The sequence below is a fragment of the Ovis aries genome, chromosome 3 (assembly GCF_016772045.2).
Source record: "Ovis aries strain OAR_USU_Benz2616 breed Rambouillet chromosome 3, ARS-UI_Ramb_v3.0, whole genome shotgun sequence".
Classification (NCBI taxonomy): Eukaryota; Metazoa; Chordata; class Mammalia; order Artiodactyla; family Bovidae; genus Ovis; species Ovis aries.
Genome location: NC_056056.1, coordinates 137,370,736 through 137,386,970, shown reverse-complemented (window position 1 = coordinate 137,386,970; position 16,235 = coordinate 137,370,736). Strand labels below are relative to the sequence as shown.

Genomic DNA, 16,235 nt, shown 5'->3' with positions numbered 1-16,235 from the left:
AATAGAAGGATGTGGGGTGGAGATGATTGTCATTGGCTTATAGATATTGTCATTAAAAAAACTGGTGTTTAGCATACGGCATTTCCCCTTCTGTATTGTGCTTAGTTCTTCAAGACAGATCAAGATCAAGAGAAAGGATCCTAGAGAAATCCCAGGATGGAGAACCAGCACCTAGGAATCAGCTATCACTCTGTAGATGTGGGTGGCAGACACTCAAGACAAGGATTCTCTTTGAACTTGGTTTTGACCCAGGTGCATCTCAGCCCTTAGTTCAGGACCTGGGCATCAGGGAAGAGAAGGGAGAAGAGAAAGTCATTGAGTTGCTGCCGCCTTGGCGCAGGCTGGCTCCAAGGCTCCGCGGCAGGGAGCAGGAAGCACACTTCACTATGCACAGTGTTGGCCCCAGGAAAAATGATGGCCAACCTTAGCCCTGCCTTTCCTCTCCTCCCTGGTCTTCTCACTCTTTCCTCCGGCTCTCTCATCCCTCTCCTCCTCTCTGAGGTAACATCCTCCCTAACTAAGAAAAATGCCACGAATGCCACCTTAACCAGATGACTAAATTTTTATCTGATTTTATTTCTGTATTTTCGGCTGCTCTAGGTCTTCCTTGCTTTGCACGGGCTTTCTCTAGTTGCAGCAGCAGGGTCTCCTCTTGGTGGCGGTACATGGGCTTCTCACTGGGGTGGCTTCTCTTGCTGCGGAACGCGGGCTCCAGGCCTTTGGGCTCAGTAGCTGTGGCTAACCAGCTCTAGAGCGTGGCCTTTCCAGTTGCGGGGCATGAGCTTTTGTTGTTCTGCGGCATGTGGAATCTTCCTGGACCACGGATGGAACCTGCGTCCCCTGCATTGGCAGGCAGGTTCTTTACCACTGAGCCACCAAGGAAGTCCCACCAGGTAATCAGATTTAACGTCGCCAAAAATGGGACAAGCTGATATCACTTGTCCCCCACAGGATGCACCGGGGAAGACACAGAGTCACTTGTCGTATTCCTACCAAAAATGTTTAAACTGAATCTGATCCCAAGGAGACAAATTGAGGTATATTTCTAAAATAATTGGCCTGCACCATTCAAATATCAATGTTATGCAAGAAAAAAATAGAGCAGGGAAATCTTATAGTTTTAAGGAAACCAGAGAGACATAATTAGACGTAATGCATGATGCTTGATTGGATCCCGTGGGTTTGGAGGGTTTTTTTGGTTTATTGTTTGTTTTTTTAATCACAGGAAAGTTGTTGGGACCATTGGGGGAATTTGCAACAGACTATATAGTAGATAATACTGTAACAATGTTAAAATTCCTGAATGTGATAACATTTTGTGCTTATGTAGAAATGTCTCTGTTCTTGGCAAATACATGATGAAGTATTTAGGAATGAAGCTGATATCTGGAACTAACTCAAATGGTTCAGCAAAAATACATGTCTACACAGCAAATGTGGGAAAACTGTAACAACCAGTGAATCTAAGTGAAAGTCATATATAGTCATATAATTCTTACAACTTTAAATCTACAGAAAGGTTTAGAAATTTTCAAGACAAACTTTTGGGGAAATGCCAATTCAGAAAAATACTCTAAATAAGGAAAGACGCAATATACTATAATTCCCCTAAATTTCACATTTCCCTCCCACCAAGGTGGGGTTTTGGGGATTTAACAGTGACTGTTTACTCAATAGACATGCCGAGGGCTAGGTGTCAGCAAAACAAGAAAAATATTTATTTAGAAATAATTTTATATTTGATATTTTCCCCCACACATCAAATTTGTCATGGAAATTTTCAGAACTTTGTTAAACCTCTAAATTTTTTTGCAGTTGAGTTTCTTGAGGGTTGAATTGTTTTTCACTGTACAAGGCTCATTATAATCTTTGTCATGCTTAGGGCATCTTGTCATGTCCTCACACCCATCAACCAGCACAAACAGGCTAGGAGCTGGGAGGCAGGGAAACCCAGAAGGCATACAGTTCAGTTCAGTTCAGTCGCTCAGTCGTGTCCGACTCTTTGCGACCCCATGAATCACAGCACGCCAGGCCTCCCTGTCCATCACCATCTCCTGGAGTTCACTGCAAAGTCATTAAAAGAGAGAGAGAGAGAGAGAAAGAAACTAACTTTTAAACTGGGTAGCAGTTATCTGGGGGGTAAGATCTATAAAGGAGCAAAGCCTGGATGTCCAAGGATAAAGCCAGCTGTAGTGAGAATGGGAACTTTCTTTAAAAAAAAATAAAAATATATATATATATATATATATTTGTTTGTTTGTTTGGCTGTGCCGGGTCTTAACTGCAGCACTTGGAATCTTCACTCTTTGTTGCAGAGGCAGGTGAACTCTTAACTTTCTTGCTGGGGCAGGGCTCTCAAGGGAAAGGAGAGCCTTCCAGAGCTTCTCCCTTAGCTAAAGACAAGCTATTTGCCTCCTATCCTCTTCCTTTCCTGTCTTCATTCCTTCTGCCCATTTCCTCTCTCCCATCATCTTTTTCCCTTCCCAGTGAGGTGTAATGAGGTGGCTCATTACACCTCAGATGGCTCAGTGGTAAAGAATCTGCCTACCAAAGCAGGCACTGCAGGAGATGCAGGTTCAATTTCTGTGTTGGGAAGATCCCCTGGAGAAGGAAATGGCAACTTCAGTATTCTTGCCTGGAGAATCCTAGGGACAGAGGAGCCTGGCGGGCTACAGTCCACGGGGTCACAAAGAGTTGGACGTGACTGAGCATGTACGCATGTGATGTAATGAACACCCATCCATCTGGGCTGTGAAGTCAGGAAGACCTGAATTCCAATCAGAATGTAACTTGGACAAACTGTAAAAGATATTCATCCTTTCAGCAAACATTCATTAATTGCCTACTCAGTTCAGTTCAGTTTAGTTGCTCAGTCATGTCTGACTCTTTGTGACCCCTTGGACTGCAGCACGCCAGGCTTCCCTGTCCATCACCAACTCCCAGAGCTTGCTCAAACTCATGTCCATCGAGTTGGTGATGCCATCCAACCGTCTCATCCCTTTCTCCTCCTGCCTTCAATCTTTCCAGCATCAGGGTTTTTTCCAATGAGTCAGTTCTTCTCATCAGGTGGCTGAAGTTTTGGAGCTTCAGCTTCAGTATCAGTTCTTCCAATGAATATTCAGGACTGATTTCCTTTAGAATTGACTGGTTTGATCTCCTTGAGGCTCAACAGTCTCTCAAGAGTCTTCTCCAACACCACAGTTCAAAAGCATCAATTCTTTGGTGCTCAGTTTACTTGATGGTCCAACTCTCACATCCATACATGACCACTGGAAAAACCCATCGCTTTGACTAGATGGACCTTTCTTGGCAAAGTAATGTCCCTGCTTTTAAATATGCTGTCTCGATCTGTCATAGCTTTTCTTCCAAGGAGCGAGCATCTTTTAGTTCATGGTGGCAGTCACCATCTGCAGTGATTTTGGAGTTCAAGAAAATGAAGTCTGTTACTGTTTCCATTGTTTCCCCGTCTATTTGCCATGAAGTGATGGGACCAGATGCCATGATCTTAGTTTTCTGAATGCTGAGCTTTAAACCAACTTTTTCACTCTCCTCTTTCACTTTCATCAAGGGGCTCTTTAGTTCTTCGCTTTCTGCCATAAGGATGGTGTCATCTGCATATCTGAGGTTATTGATATTTCTCCTGGCAATCTTAATTCCAGCCTGTGCTTCTTCCAGCCCAGCGTTTCTCATGATGTACTCTGCATAGAAGTTAAATAAGCCGGGTGACAATATACAGCCTTGACGTACTCCTTTCCCAGTTTGGAACCAGTCCATTGTTCTACATCTGTTTCTAGTGGTTGCTTCTTGAACTGCAAACAGATTTCTCAGGAAGCAGGGCAGGTGGTCTGATATTCCCATCTCTTGAAGAATTTTCCAGTTTGTTGTGATCCACATAGTCAAAGGCTTTGGTATAGTCAATACAGCAGAAGTAGATGTTTTTCTGGAACTCTCTTGTCTTTCGATGATCCAGCAGATGTTGGCAATTTGATCTCTGATTCCTCTGCCTTTTCTAAATCTAGATTGAACATCTGGAAGTTCTCAGTTCATGTACTGGTGAAGCCTTGTTTGGAGAATGTTGAGCATTACTCTGTTAGTGTGTGAGATGCTACTAGGTAGCAGACACAGTTCTAGGTACTGAGATATAATGGGAAGTAAAAAAGGTTGACAAGGTTCATGGCCTCATACTACTTACATTCTAGTCCAGGGATGCAGATAATAAACAAACAGGCAAATGAAATAGAAAAATATATATCATGAAAAGTATATTGCATAATCTAGCTACATATTGTATGAATATACTATAGAACTGGAGAGGAGAAAAGCAAACCACTCCAGTATTCTTGCCTCGAGAATCCCATGAACGGTATGAAAAGGCAAAAAGATATGACACTAGAAGATGAGTCTCCCAGGTCAGAAGGCATCCAATATGCTACTGAGGAAGAGTGGAAGCCAATTACTAGGAGCTCCAGAAAGAGTGAAGTGGCTGGGCCAAAGCAGAGACAATGCTCAGCTGTGGATATATCTGGTGGTGAAAGTAAAGTCCGATGCTGTAAAAAACAGTATTGCATAGGAACCTGGAATGTTAGGTCCATGAATCAAGGTAAATTGGATGTGGTCAAGCAGGAGATGCAAGATGGAACATCGACATCTTAGGAATCAGTGAACTAAAATGAACAGGAATGGGCGAGTTTAATTCAGATGACCATTATATCTACTGCTATGGACAAGAATACCTTAGAAGAGTGGAGCAGCCCTCATAGACAATGAAAGAGTCTGAAACGCAGTACTTGGGTACAATCTCAAAAACAAGAGAATGATCTCTGATGGTTTCCAAGGCATTCCAAAGCATTCAACATCACAGTAATCCAAGTCTATGCCCCAACCGCAAATGCTGAAGTAGCTGACGTTGAACAGTTCCATGAAAACGTACAAGACGTTCTAGAACTAACACCAAAAAGAGAAGTCCTTTCCATCATAGGGAATTGGAATGCAAAAGTAGGAGGTCAAGGAGTCCCCTGGTGGATCAGTGGCTAGGACTCCATGCTCCCAAGCCTGGGTTCTATCTTTGGTCAGGAACCTGAATCCCACAGGCGGCAACTAAGACCCAGGGCCAAATAAATAAATATAAAAAAAAAATACGATCTCTTTTTTTAAAAAATAGGAAGTCAAGACATACCTGGAGTAACAGGAAGTTTAGCCTTGGAGAACAAAATGAAACAGGGCAAAGGCTAACAGAGTTGCCTAGAGAACACATTGGTCACAGCAAACACCCTCTTCCAACAACACAAGAGATGACTCTACACATGGACATCACCAGATGGTCAATACTGAAATCAGATTCATTATATTCTTTGCAGCTGAAGATGGAGAAGCTCTATACAGTCAGCAAAAACAAGACCAGGAGCTGACTGTGGCACAGATCATAAGCTCCTTATTGCAAAATTCAGACTTATATTGAAGAAAGTTGGGAAAACCACTAGGCCATTTGGGTATGACCTAAGTCAAATCCCTTATAATTATACAGTAGAAGTGATTAATAGATTCAAGGGATTAGATCTGGTAGACAGAGTGCTTGGAGAACTATGGAAGGAAGTTTGTAATACTGTACAGGAGGTGGTGACCAAATCTATCCCAAAGAAAAAAGAAATGCAAGAGGGCAAAGTGGTTTTCTGAGGAAGCTTTGCAAATAGCTGAGAAAAGAAGAGAAGCAAAAGCCAAGGGGGAAAGGGAAAGATATGCCCAACTGAATACAAGGTTCCAGAGAAGAGCAAGGAGAGATGGAAAAAAATATTCTTAAGTGAACAGTGCAAAGCAATAGGGGAAAACAATAGAATGGGAAAGACCAGCGATCTCTTCAAGAAAATGAGAGCTATCAAGGGAACATTTTATGCAAGGATGGGCACAATAAAGGACAGAAACGGTAAGAGCCTAAGAGAAGCAGAAGAGATTAAGAAACAGTGGCAAGAGTACACAGAAGAACTATACATAAAATGTCTTAATAACCTGGGTAGCCATGATGATGTGGTCACTCACCCAGAGCCAGACATCCTGGAGGGTGAAGTCAAGTGGGCCCTAGGAAGTGCTATTACAAAGAAAGCTAGTAGAAGTGATGGAATTACAGCTGAGTTATTTAAAATCCTGAAAGATGATGCTGTCAAAGTGCTGCACTCAATATGTCAGCAAATTTGGAAAACTCAGCAGTGGCCACAGGACTGGAAAAGTCAGTTTTCATTTCAATCCCAAAGAAGGACAATGCCAAAGTATGTTCAAACTATCAAAAAAACACTCTCATTTCACATGCTAGCAAGGTAATGCTCGAACTGAGAACTTCCAGATGTACAAACTGGATTTAGAAAAGGCAGAGGAACCAGAGATCAAATTGCCAACATTCATTGGATCATAGAGAAAGCAAAGGAATTCCATAAAAACATCTACTTTTGCTTCATTGACTATGTTAAAGCCTTTGTGCAGATCACAACAAACTGGAAAATTTTTACAGAGATGGAAATACTAGACCATCTTACTTGTCTCCTGAGAAACCTGTGTGCAGGTCAAGAAGCAACAGTTATAACTAGACACGGAAAAATGAACTGGTTCCAAATTGGGAAAGGAGTACATCAAGGCTGTATATTGTCGCCTTGCTTATTTCACTTATATGCAGAGTACAGCATGCAAAATGCCAGGCTGGATGAATCAGAAGCTGGAATCAAGATTGCCAGGAAAAATATCAACAAGCTTAGACACTCAGATAATACCACTCTAATGGCAGAAAGCAAAGAGGAACTAAAGAGCCTCTTGATGAAGGTGAAAGAGGAGAGTGAAAAAGCTGGCTTAAAACTCAACATTCAAAAATCTAAGAGCATGGCATCCAGTCCCATTGCTTCATGGCAAATAGGAGGGGGAAAAGTGGAAGCAGTGACAGACTTTTTTCTTGGGCTCCAAAATCACTGTAGACAGTGACTGTAGCCATGAAATCAAAAGATGCTTATTCTTTGGAAAGAAAGCTATGACAAACCTAGATAGCATATTAAAAAGCAGAGACATCACTCTGCTGACAAAGGTCCATATAGTCAAAGCTATGGTTTTCTAGTAGTCATGTATGGGTATGAGAGTTAGACCATAAAGAAGACTGGATGTCAAAGTATTGGTGCTTTTGAACTATGGTGTTGGAGAAGACTCTTGAGAGTCCCTTGGACAGCAGTGAGATCAAACCAGTCCATCCTAAAGGAAGTCAACACTAAATATTCACTAGAAGGACAGACACCGAAGGTGAAACTCCAATTCTTGGGCCACTTGACTTGAGGAGCTGACTCACTGGAAAAAGCCGAATGAGATGAGAAAGGCTGAGCGTAGGAAGAGAAAGGAGCTGGCAGAGGATGAGACGGTTGGATAGCATCACCGGCTAAATGGACATGAGTCTGAGCAAACTCCAGGAGATGGTGAAGGACAGGGAAGCCTGGCATGCTGTAGTCCATGGGGACACAACTTATCAACGGCACTATAGTTGCTAACAACAAAACAAATACTATACGAGCTTCCAGCAAAGGCAAAACTACGGAAACTGTAAAAAGATCAGGTTTGCAGGGAGAGAGGAATGAATAGGCAGACCATAGAGGATTTTAAGGGCACTGAAGAACCTCTTGATGAAACTGAAAGAGGAGAGTGAAAAAGTTGTCTTAAAGCTCAACATTCAGAAAACTATGATCATGGCATCCGGTCCCATCACTTCATGGCAAGTAGGTAGGGAAACAGTGGAAACAGTGTCAGACTTTATTTTTCTGGGCTCCAAAATCACTGCAGATGGTGATTGCAGCCATGAAATTAAAAGACGCTTACTCCTTGGAAGGAAAGTTATGACCAACCTATACAGCATACTAAAAAGCAGAGACATTACTTTGGTCATGTATGGATGTGAGAGTTGGACTACAAAGCTGAGTGCCAAAGAACTGATGCTTTTGAACTGTGGTGTTGGAAAAGACTCTTGAGAGTCCCTTGGACTGCAACGAGATCCAACCAGTCCATCCTAAAGATCAGTCCTAGGTGTTCATTGGAAGGACTGATGTTGAAGCTGAAGATCCAATACCTTGGCCACCTGATGCGAAGAGGTGACTCATTGGAAAAGACCCCGATGCTGGGAAAGATTGGGGCAGGAGGAAAACAGGACGAGGGAGGATGAGATGGTTGGATGGCATCACCGACTCGATGGACACGGGTTTGGGTGGACTCCAGGAGTTGGTGATGGACAAGGAGGCCTGGCTTGCTATGATTCATGGGGATGCAAAGAGTCGGACATGACTGAGTGACTGAACTGAACTAAAAGCATCCTACTAGAATAGTTTCAGTTCAGTTCAGTTGCTCAGTCATGTCCAACTTTTTGCGTCCCCATTAATCACAGCAAGCCAGGCCTCCCTGTACATCACCAACTCCTGGAGTTTACCCAAACTCATGTCCATCGAGTCAGTGATGCCATCCAGCCATCTCATCCTCTGTCGTCCCCTTCTCCTCCTGCCCCCAATCCCTCCCAGCATCAGAGTCTTTTTCAATGAGTCACCTCTTCGCATGAGGTGGCCAAAGTATTGGAGTTTCAGCTTCAGCGTCAGTCCTTCCAATGAACACTCAGGACTGGTCTCCTTTAGGATGGACTGGTTGGATCTCCTTGCAGTCCAAGGGACTCTCAAGAGTCTTATCCAACACCACAGTCCAAAAGCATCAATTCTTCGGTGCTCAGCTTTCTTCACAGTCCAACTCTCACATCCATACATGACCACAGGAAAAACCACAGCCTTGACCAGACAGACCTTTGTTGACAAAGTAATGTCTCTGCTTTTTAATATGGTTTCTAGGTTGGTCATAACTTTCCTTCCAAGGAGTAAGTGTCTTTTAATTTCATGGCTGCAATCACCATCTGCAGTGATTTTGGAGCCCAGAAAAATAGTCTTGACACTGTTTCCACCGTTTCCCCATCTATTTCCCATGAAGTGATGGGACCAGATGCCATGATCTTCGTTTTCTGAATGTTGAGTTTTTTTTTTTTTAATTTTAGTTTTTTATTTTTTAAATTTTAAAATCTTTAATTCTTACATGCATTCCCAAACATGAACCCCCCTCCCACCTCCCTCCCCATAACAACTTTCTGGGTCATCCCCTTGCACCAGCCCCAAGCATGCTGCATCCTGCGTCAGACATAGACTGGCGATTCAATTCACATGATAGTATACATGTTAGAATGTCATTCTCCCAAATCATCCCACCCTCTCCCTCTCCCTCTGAGTCCAAAAGTCCGTTATACACATCTGTGTCTCTTTCCCTGTCTTGCATACAGGGTCGTCATTGCCATCTTCCTAAATTCCATATATATGTGTTAGTATACTGTATTGGTGTTTTTCTTTCTGGCTTACTTCAGTCTGTATAATCGGCTCCAGTTTCATCCATCTCATCAGAACTGATTCAAATGAATTCTTTTTAACAGCTGAGTAATACTCCATTGTGTATATGTACCACAGCTTTCTTATCCATTCATCTGCTGATGGACATCTAGGTTGTTTCCATGTCCTGGCTATTATAAACAGTGCTGCGATGAACATTGGGGTACATGTGTCTCTTTCAATTCTGGTTTCCTCGGTGTGTATGCCCAGAAGTGGGATTGCTGGGTCATAAGGTAGTTCTATTTGCAATTTTTAAGGAATCTCCACACCGTTCTCCATAGTGGCTGTACTAGTTTGCATTCCCACCAACAGTGTAGGAGGGTTCCCTTTTCTCCACACCCTCTCCAGCATTTATTGCTTGCAGATTTTTGGATCGCAGACATTCTGACTGGTGTGAAGTGGTACCTCATTGTGGTTTTGATTTGCATTTCTCTAATAATGAGTGATGTTGAGCATCTTTTCATGTGTTTGTTAGCCATCCGTATGTCTTCTTTGGAGAAATGTCTATTTAGTTCTTTGGCCCATTTTTTGATTGGGTCGTTTATTTTTCTGGAATTGAGCTGCATAAGTTGCTTGTATATTTTTGAGATTAGTTGTTTGTCAGTTGCTTCATTTGCTATTATTTTCTCCCATTCAGAAGGCTGTCTTTTCACCTTGCTTATAGTTTCCTTTGTTGTGCAGAAGCTTTTAATTTTAATTAGATCCCATTTGTTTATTTTTGCTTTTATTTCCAGAATTCTGGGAGGTGGGTCATAGAGGATCCTGCTGTGATTTATGTCTGAGAGTGTTTTGCCTATGTTCTCCTCTAGGAGTTTTATAGTTTCTGATCTTACATTTAGATCTTTAATCCATTTTGAGTTTATTTTTGTGTGCGGTGTTAGAAAGTGATCTAGTTTCATTCTTTTACAAGTGGTTGACCAGTTTTCCCAGCACCACTTGTTAAAGAGATTGTCTTTACTCCATTGTATATTCTTGCCTCCTTTGTCAAAGATAAGGTGTCCATATGTGTGTGGATTTATCTCTGGGCTTTCTATTTTGTTCCATTGATCTATATGTCTGTCTAAAAATATGGAACGCTTCACGAATTTGCGTGTCATCCTTGCGCAGGGGCCATGCTAATCTTCTCTGTATCGTTCCAATTTTAGTATATGTGCTGCCGAAGCGAGCACTGAATGTTGAGTTTTAAGCCAACTTTTTCACTCTCCACTTTCACTTTCATCAAGAGGCTTTTTGGTTCCTCTTCACTTTCTGCCATAAGGGTGGTGTCATCTGCATATCTGAGGTGACTGATATTTCTCCCAGCAATCTTGATTCCACCTTGTGCTTCTTCCAGCCCAGCGTTTCTCATGATGTACTCTGCATATAAGTTAAATAAGCAGGGTGACAATATACAGCCTTGATGTACTTCTTTTCCTATTTGGAACCAGTCTGTTGTTCCATGCCCAGTTCTAACTGTTGCTTCCTGACCTGCATATAGGTTTCTCAAGAGGCAGGTCAGGTGGTCTGGTATTCCCATATAGTGAGCATATTCCATTATACATGTCAAAACCCATAGAATATATGGCTTATTCATGTTGATGTTATTCATGTTATTCACCAACATCAATAAGCATCATGCTGATGCTTATTCATGTTTGTAGAAACCAACAAAATTCTATAAAGCAATTATCCTTCAATTAAAGAATAAATAAATTTTTTTAAAAAACCATAAAATGTACAACACCAAGAGTGAACCCTGATGTAAACTAGGGATTCTTGGGTAACAAGGATGTGTCAAAATCACCCTCTATTGATTTTAACAAAACCATACTGTACTGCTCTGCTGGGGGATATTAATAATGGGAGAGGCAGTGCATGTGTAGGGGAGGGTATTAATGGGAAATTTACTTTCCCCTCAATTTTTCTGTGAACTTAAAACTGCTCTAAAAATAGTCTATTTTTTAAGGGTGTTGTGAGAACTTACCATGAAAGGTAGTTATAATAAAAGGTAACTGGAGGGACCTACTTCTTTTTTTAATTTTTATTTTATATTGGAGTATCAGGAAGATCCCCTGGAGGAGGAAATGGCAACTCACTCCAGTATTCTTGCTGAGAAAATCCCATGGACAGAGGAGCCTGATGGGCTATAGTCCATGGGGTGGCAAAGAGTCAAACATGACTGAGCAATGGGCCACAGACACACATAGCTGATTAACAGTGCCATGATAGTTTCAAGTGGACAGCCATGCACACACATGTATCCATTCTCCCTCAAACTCCCCTCCCATCCAGGCTGCCACACAACAGTGAGCAGAGTTTCCTGCGCTATACAGTAGGCCCTTGTTGCTTATCCATTTAAAATATAGCAGTGTGAACGTGTTGATACCAAACTCCCTAACTATCCCTCCCCGCCTCATTTTTCCCATCTTTCTCCCTGGTGACTGTAAGTTTGTTCTCTAAGTCTATGAGCGGAGGGACCTACTTTAAATAGAATGAAAAAGGAGGCTGTCTTCTTACTCATACAATGTAAACAGAAGTATTGGTCTATATATATGTGCATGTGTGTGTATCATATATACATTAAGTGAAAATCGCTCAGTCATGTCCAACTCATTGTGACCCCATGGACTATACAGTCTATGGAATTTCTGTAGGCCAGAATACTAGAGTGGGTAGCCTTTGCCTTCTCCAGGGGATCTTCCCAACCCAGGAATCAAACCCAGGTCTCCCACATTGCAGGCAGATTCCTTACCAGCTGAGCCACGAGCCACTGGAGTGGGTAGCCTATCCCTTCTCCAACAGATCTTCCCGACCCAGGAATTGAACCAGGGTCTCCTGCATTGCAGGTGGATTCTTTACCAACTGAGCTATCAGGGAAGAAGTCCTTATGTATACATTACAGTTCCCTTTAAATTATTATATATCTTCCCATCAGCTCTGAAATGGCTCCCCATGATCCCTACTTTCTGGTATCCAAGTCCTTGTTTAATTGCCACCCTCTGAGTGTGGGTTGGATCTAGTCACTTGCTTTTAAGGAATAAAATGCAGCAAGAAAGATGACAAGTCACTCCCCAAATTAGGTTCCAAAAAGACCACACTTCTCTCTCTCTCTCTCTCTCTCTCTCTCTCTCTCTCTCTCTCAGCAGCTGCCATGTGTACGCAGTCCTGCATAGAGGTCCATGTGACAAGGAACTCGTTTCCAGCCACCAACCAGCAAGGACCCACAGCGAGATGTTGCAGGATGCAGTATGTGAATTCTTGATGGGATACTGATTAAGGCACATCAGCTATAGAAGACATTTGGGGGCCAATTGGGAGATCTGAATATTGACTGGGATTAGATAAAAAGAAAAGTAATGAAATGAAACCATGGAGAACATTGGATGAAAATAAGCAGGTTAAAAAAGCACTCATTTCACTCTGTGTATATGTGTGTATGTGTGTGTACATTAAAAAAAAAAAAAGATACAGCCTAACCTATAACTCAGCAATTCCATTTCTTGCTGTATACCTCCAAGAGGAATGAGTTCATGTGTCTAACTAAAAGACACATGTTCAAGAACATTCATAGTAATTTTATTCAGTATACAGCAAAATTGGAAACATCCTAAGTGTTCATCAAGAGGAGAATGGAAAAATAAATTATAGTGTATTCTAACAATAGAATACCACATGACATTTTTTTTAAGTTGTTGATAAATGCAACAGAGATGAATCTCAAAAATGTAATATTGTGGGAGAGACACCAGATATGAGGGAGTACACACTGCACAATCCTTTTTATATGAAGTTCAAGAACAGGCAAGCCTAATCTATGGTGATAAGAGCCTAAGGCGCCATCACCACAAGACTCTGGATCCTGACCATGAAGGGGTACAAGGACAGCTCTTGAGTGAGGATGTCACAGACCTTGACATGGATGTGGTTACACAGACATTGATGTATCGGTACGTATATGCAAAAAATTTACCCAATTGTACATTTAAATCAGTACGCTATATACAACTAAGTTATATCCCAATTTTTTTAAGGAAAAAATACCCAGAAGGATTACACCAAAAGCATTAATGGTGGAAATAACAGGGTGGTGAGAATACTGTGTTTTGACTTGTCTCATCTTGTTGCTTGTCTGTATTTCCTTTCTCCAATACATAATCCCTACTTCTGTAATGATAAAAAGTTATTTTTAAACTACATTCCACATGCTTGATAATATCATTTATGCTGCCTCAGGGGAAAGCTAAGAAATGTATTTGCTGTGTTATTCCTGATGGAGAGAGGGGTGTGGCCACACATGAGACAAAGGAATGAAGTACTCATCGCTGCGGCATCAGGGTGTGGGGGACTTTTCGGGGAAGTCCCGTGCTGAGCACGGGTGGAAGGTCAGAGTGGACCAGAGTGTCCAGCCCACATGGTGTAATGGAAAGAACCCAGGAGATAGAATCTGAAGATCTAGGTCTAAATCCAGAGCCAAGCACTGAGTGTGGCCTTTTGAAAAGTCCTGTAACCACAGAAGTGGAAAGACGAGGGGTCAGTCACAGGGCACGGGTGGTAACCCAGATCATGACTCCGGACAGGTTCTCTCCACTATGCGCTGCTTCCCTGTTTATAACAACAACCAACTTTTCCATGGGAATTTACATTTTATAAAACACAAATATTCCTGCTGAATTCTCACAGAACCTCTTGAGCAAGCACTGCTCTTGCCCCTTTTAAAAGTAAGAAAACTGTTCCCAAGTGGCTCGCTTGAACTAGTGAGTGATCGAATTACGATTTGCCTGCTGGTTTTCGCACTCCACATCCTGTGTTCTTTCCACCAATGGCCTACCTAGAACCTTGACCCTCGACTGTTGCCCTCCTCCCTGTCAACCGTAAACCAGCACCCGCTTCCAGCGGCTCTGTGTTCTCCTGCAATCTTGGTAGGGCCTTATTTCTGGGGTGGGGGAGGACAGGGGTTAACAGAGAGCTCTATGCAGAGCACCCCTAGTGACCTGATGCTGACTCAAAGAAGGATCCAGACTCCTGGCTCTATGTTACTCAGAAAGGCATATAGGAGTCCACCCCTTGACAATGCAGCCCCTCAGGTCAAGGGTCTTCCAGGCTCATTTCCCCAATCCAGCTCCAGGGTGAGCACCCTGTCATCATCCACGATGAGGGGCCACAACTCTTCACCAGTCCTCTGCCCTCCTCCCCAGAAGGCTTCTCCTCAAGGCCTGAGTCAGCACTTCCCCATCCCTACAAAGTTCTAGCCTCTCCTTAATATCTCCTAAGGCCTGTCCCATCCCAGGCAGCCAGACCTCATCTTCCTCACAGCTGGTGAAGGAGCCATGAGAAGTGGAGTGAGAAGCAATGACAGGCCCCAGGGGTAGCCGCCCAAGCAGCTAGCACTCTGTTCTCTTCAATAATTCATTCCCGGGGAGGCTGAGGGCTCCAGGCCCTCATTCTGAGCTGGAGATGGCTACCACAGCTCAGACCCTGAATTGACAGTGGTGGGAGTCACAGGTGGGTGAGAGAGCTAGAGTAAGCAAGTAGAAGAGTACCCAGCCTCCAGCCCTACCACAGACACCTCTCCCACTAATTCTTATTTTAGAGAAGGGGACTGATCTGGGTGGAGGTCAGGCGTCCTGTGAGAGATAAAGGAGCCGAAGACCTGCAGTAGGCCCAAGAGTGCAGAAAGAAAGGACCCAAGTCTCAGCTCTCTCATTCCAGCTGTATGCACATCAGGGCCTGCCTTGTTACCATTGCCCTGAGCCTTCTTGAGGCCACCTCAACCTCTCATCAGCAGCCCCACTCTTCTAAAGGATGCCCAAGTCCACTCCGTCCCAGCTTTTGGAAGGCCTGGGATGCTTCCACTGCCTCCACTTAGGGAATCCTGCCCCCACTTAGGCCTCAGCACTCCTCCCAGGGATTCCCCACCTCCATCGCATCTCTTTTCAACCCCAGCTTCCCCACCCAGCCTCTGATGTTTACAAAGCTTGTAAACATGTGAGAGTGGAGGAAGGACTTGACCTGATCCCTTGGGTGGTGCTGTAGGTCAGCATCTGAAGTGTTAAGAGTTTGGCAAGAGCAAAGGAGAGAAGGAGGTAAAGCCTAGGTCAGCACCCCCTTCCCCAGGCCACCCTAGGGAGCCTGCCTCTCATACCCCTTCCTCCACCCAGGGCAGCACTAGCGTTCCCATCCTGTGCCCAGCCTTGTTCCTCTCTCCAATCCATTTTGCAGAACTGGAATCACCAGTCACATTCAATGGAAACTAAGATCTAAGACTAAAATAGACATATTTCAAACACCTACTATGTGCCACCTACTCTGAGCCAAACTCCAGGGAGAAAGAGAATGAGAGCCAAGCATCTCAGCCTTCTCACCTTTCCCTCTTCCTAGGGATGAAAAGGAACCCCCAAATCCATAGAGCATCCACACCACTTGCCTCAGAACCAGCAAGAGTTGGGTCTGGGAGACATAGCTGAGAGCCCAGTCCCTCTAGAGAGGCCTTGTGTGGGAAGGAAGGTGCAGTCTTGCTGAGCACTGTCAGCAAGAAACTCTTCAGACATATTTATAGCAAATGCTGTGTCAGGGGATGGAGACTGAAAGTGCCCAGAAGCATCAAATATCACCACGAGTCTAGAGGCAGAGCCCAGAAAAAGAAAACAGAGATTGCAGCAAGAGGGATTGAGGTTTGATGGTAGAGGAACTTCCCCAGAGTAATATCTGGAGTTGGCAACAGGGATTCCCTGTGGAAACTACCCCCACAGAGCTTTCTCAGAAGCTCCCAGTAGAGCAGACATAAATGGACGGACGTGGTGATCTCTGTTCTCTGTCTTTGTGGTGCAGGGG

General features: G+C 43.4%; 1 non-coding gene across 1 annotated transcript; it reads right to left on the bottom strand.

Annotated features, from left to right (window-relative positions):
• Positions 1 to 10,487: 10,487 nt before the first annotated feature.
• LOC114114299 (U6 spliceosomal RNA) lies at positions 10,488 to 10,594 on the bottom strand. Its single transcript, XR_003589121.1, has one exon. It is a non-coding gene; the product is annotated as a U6 spliceosomal RNA (small nuclear RNA).
• Positions 10,595 to 16,235: the final 5,641 nt, after the last annotated feature.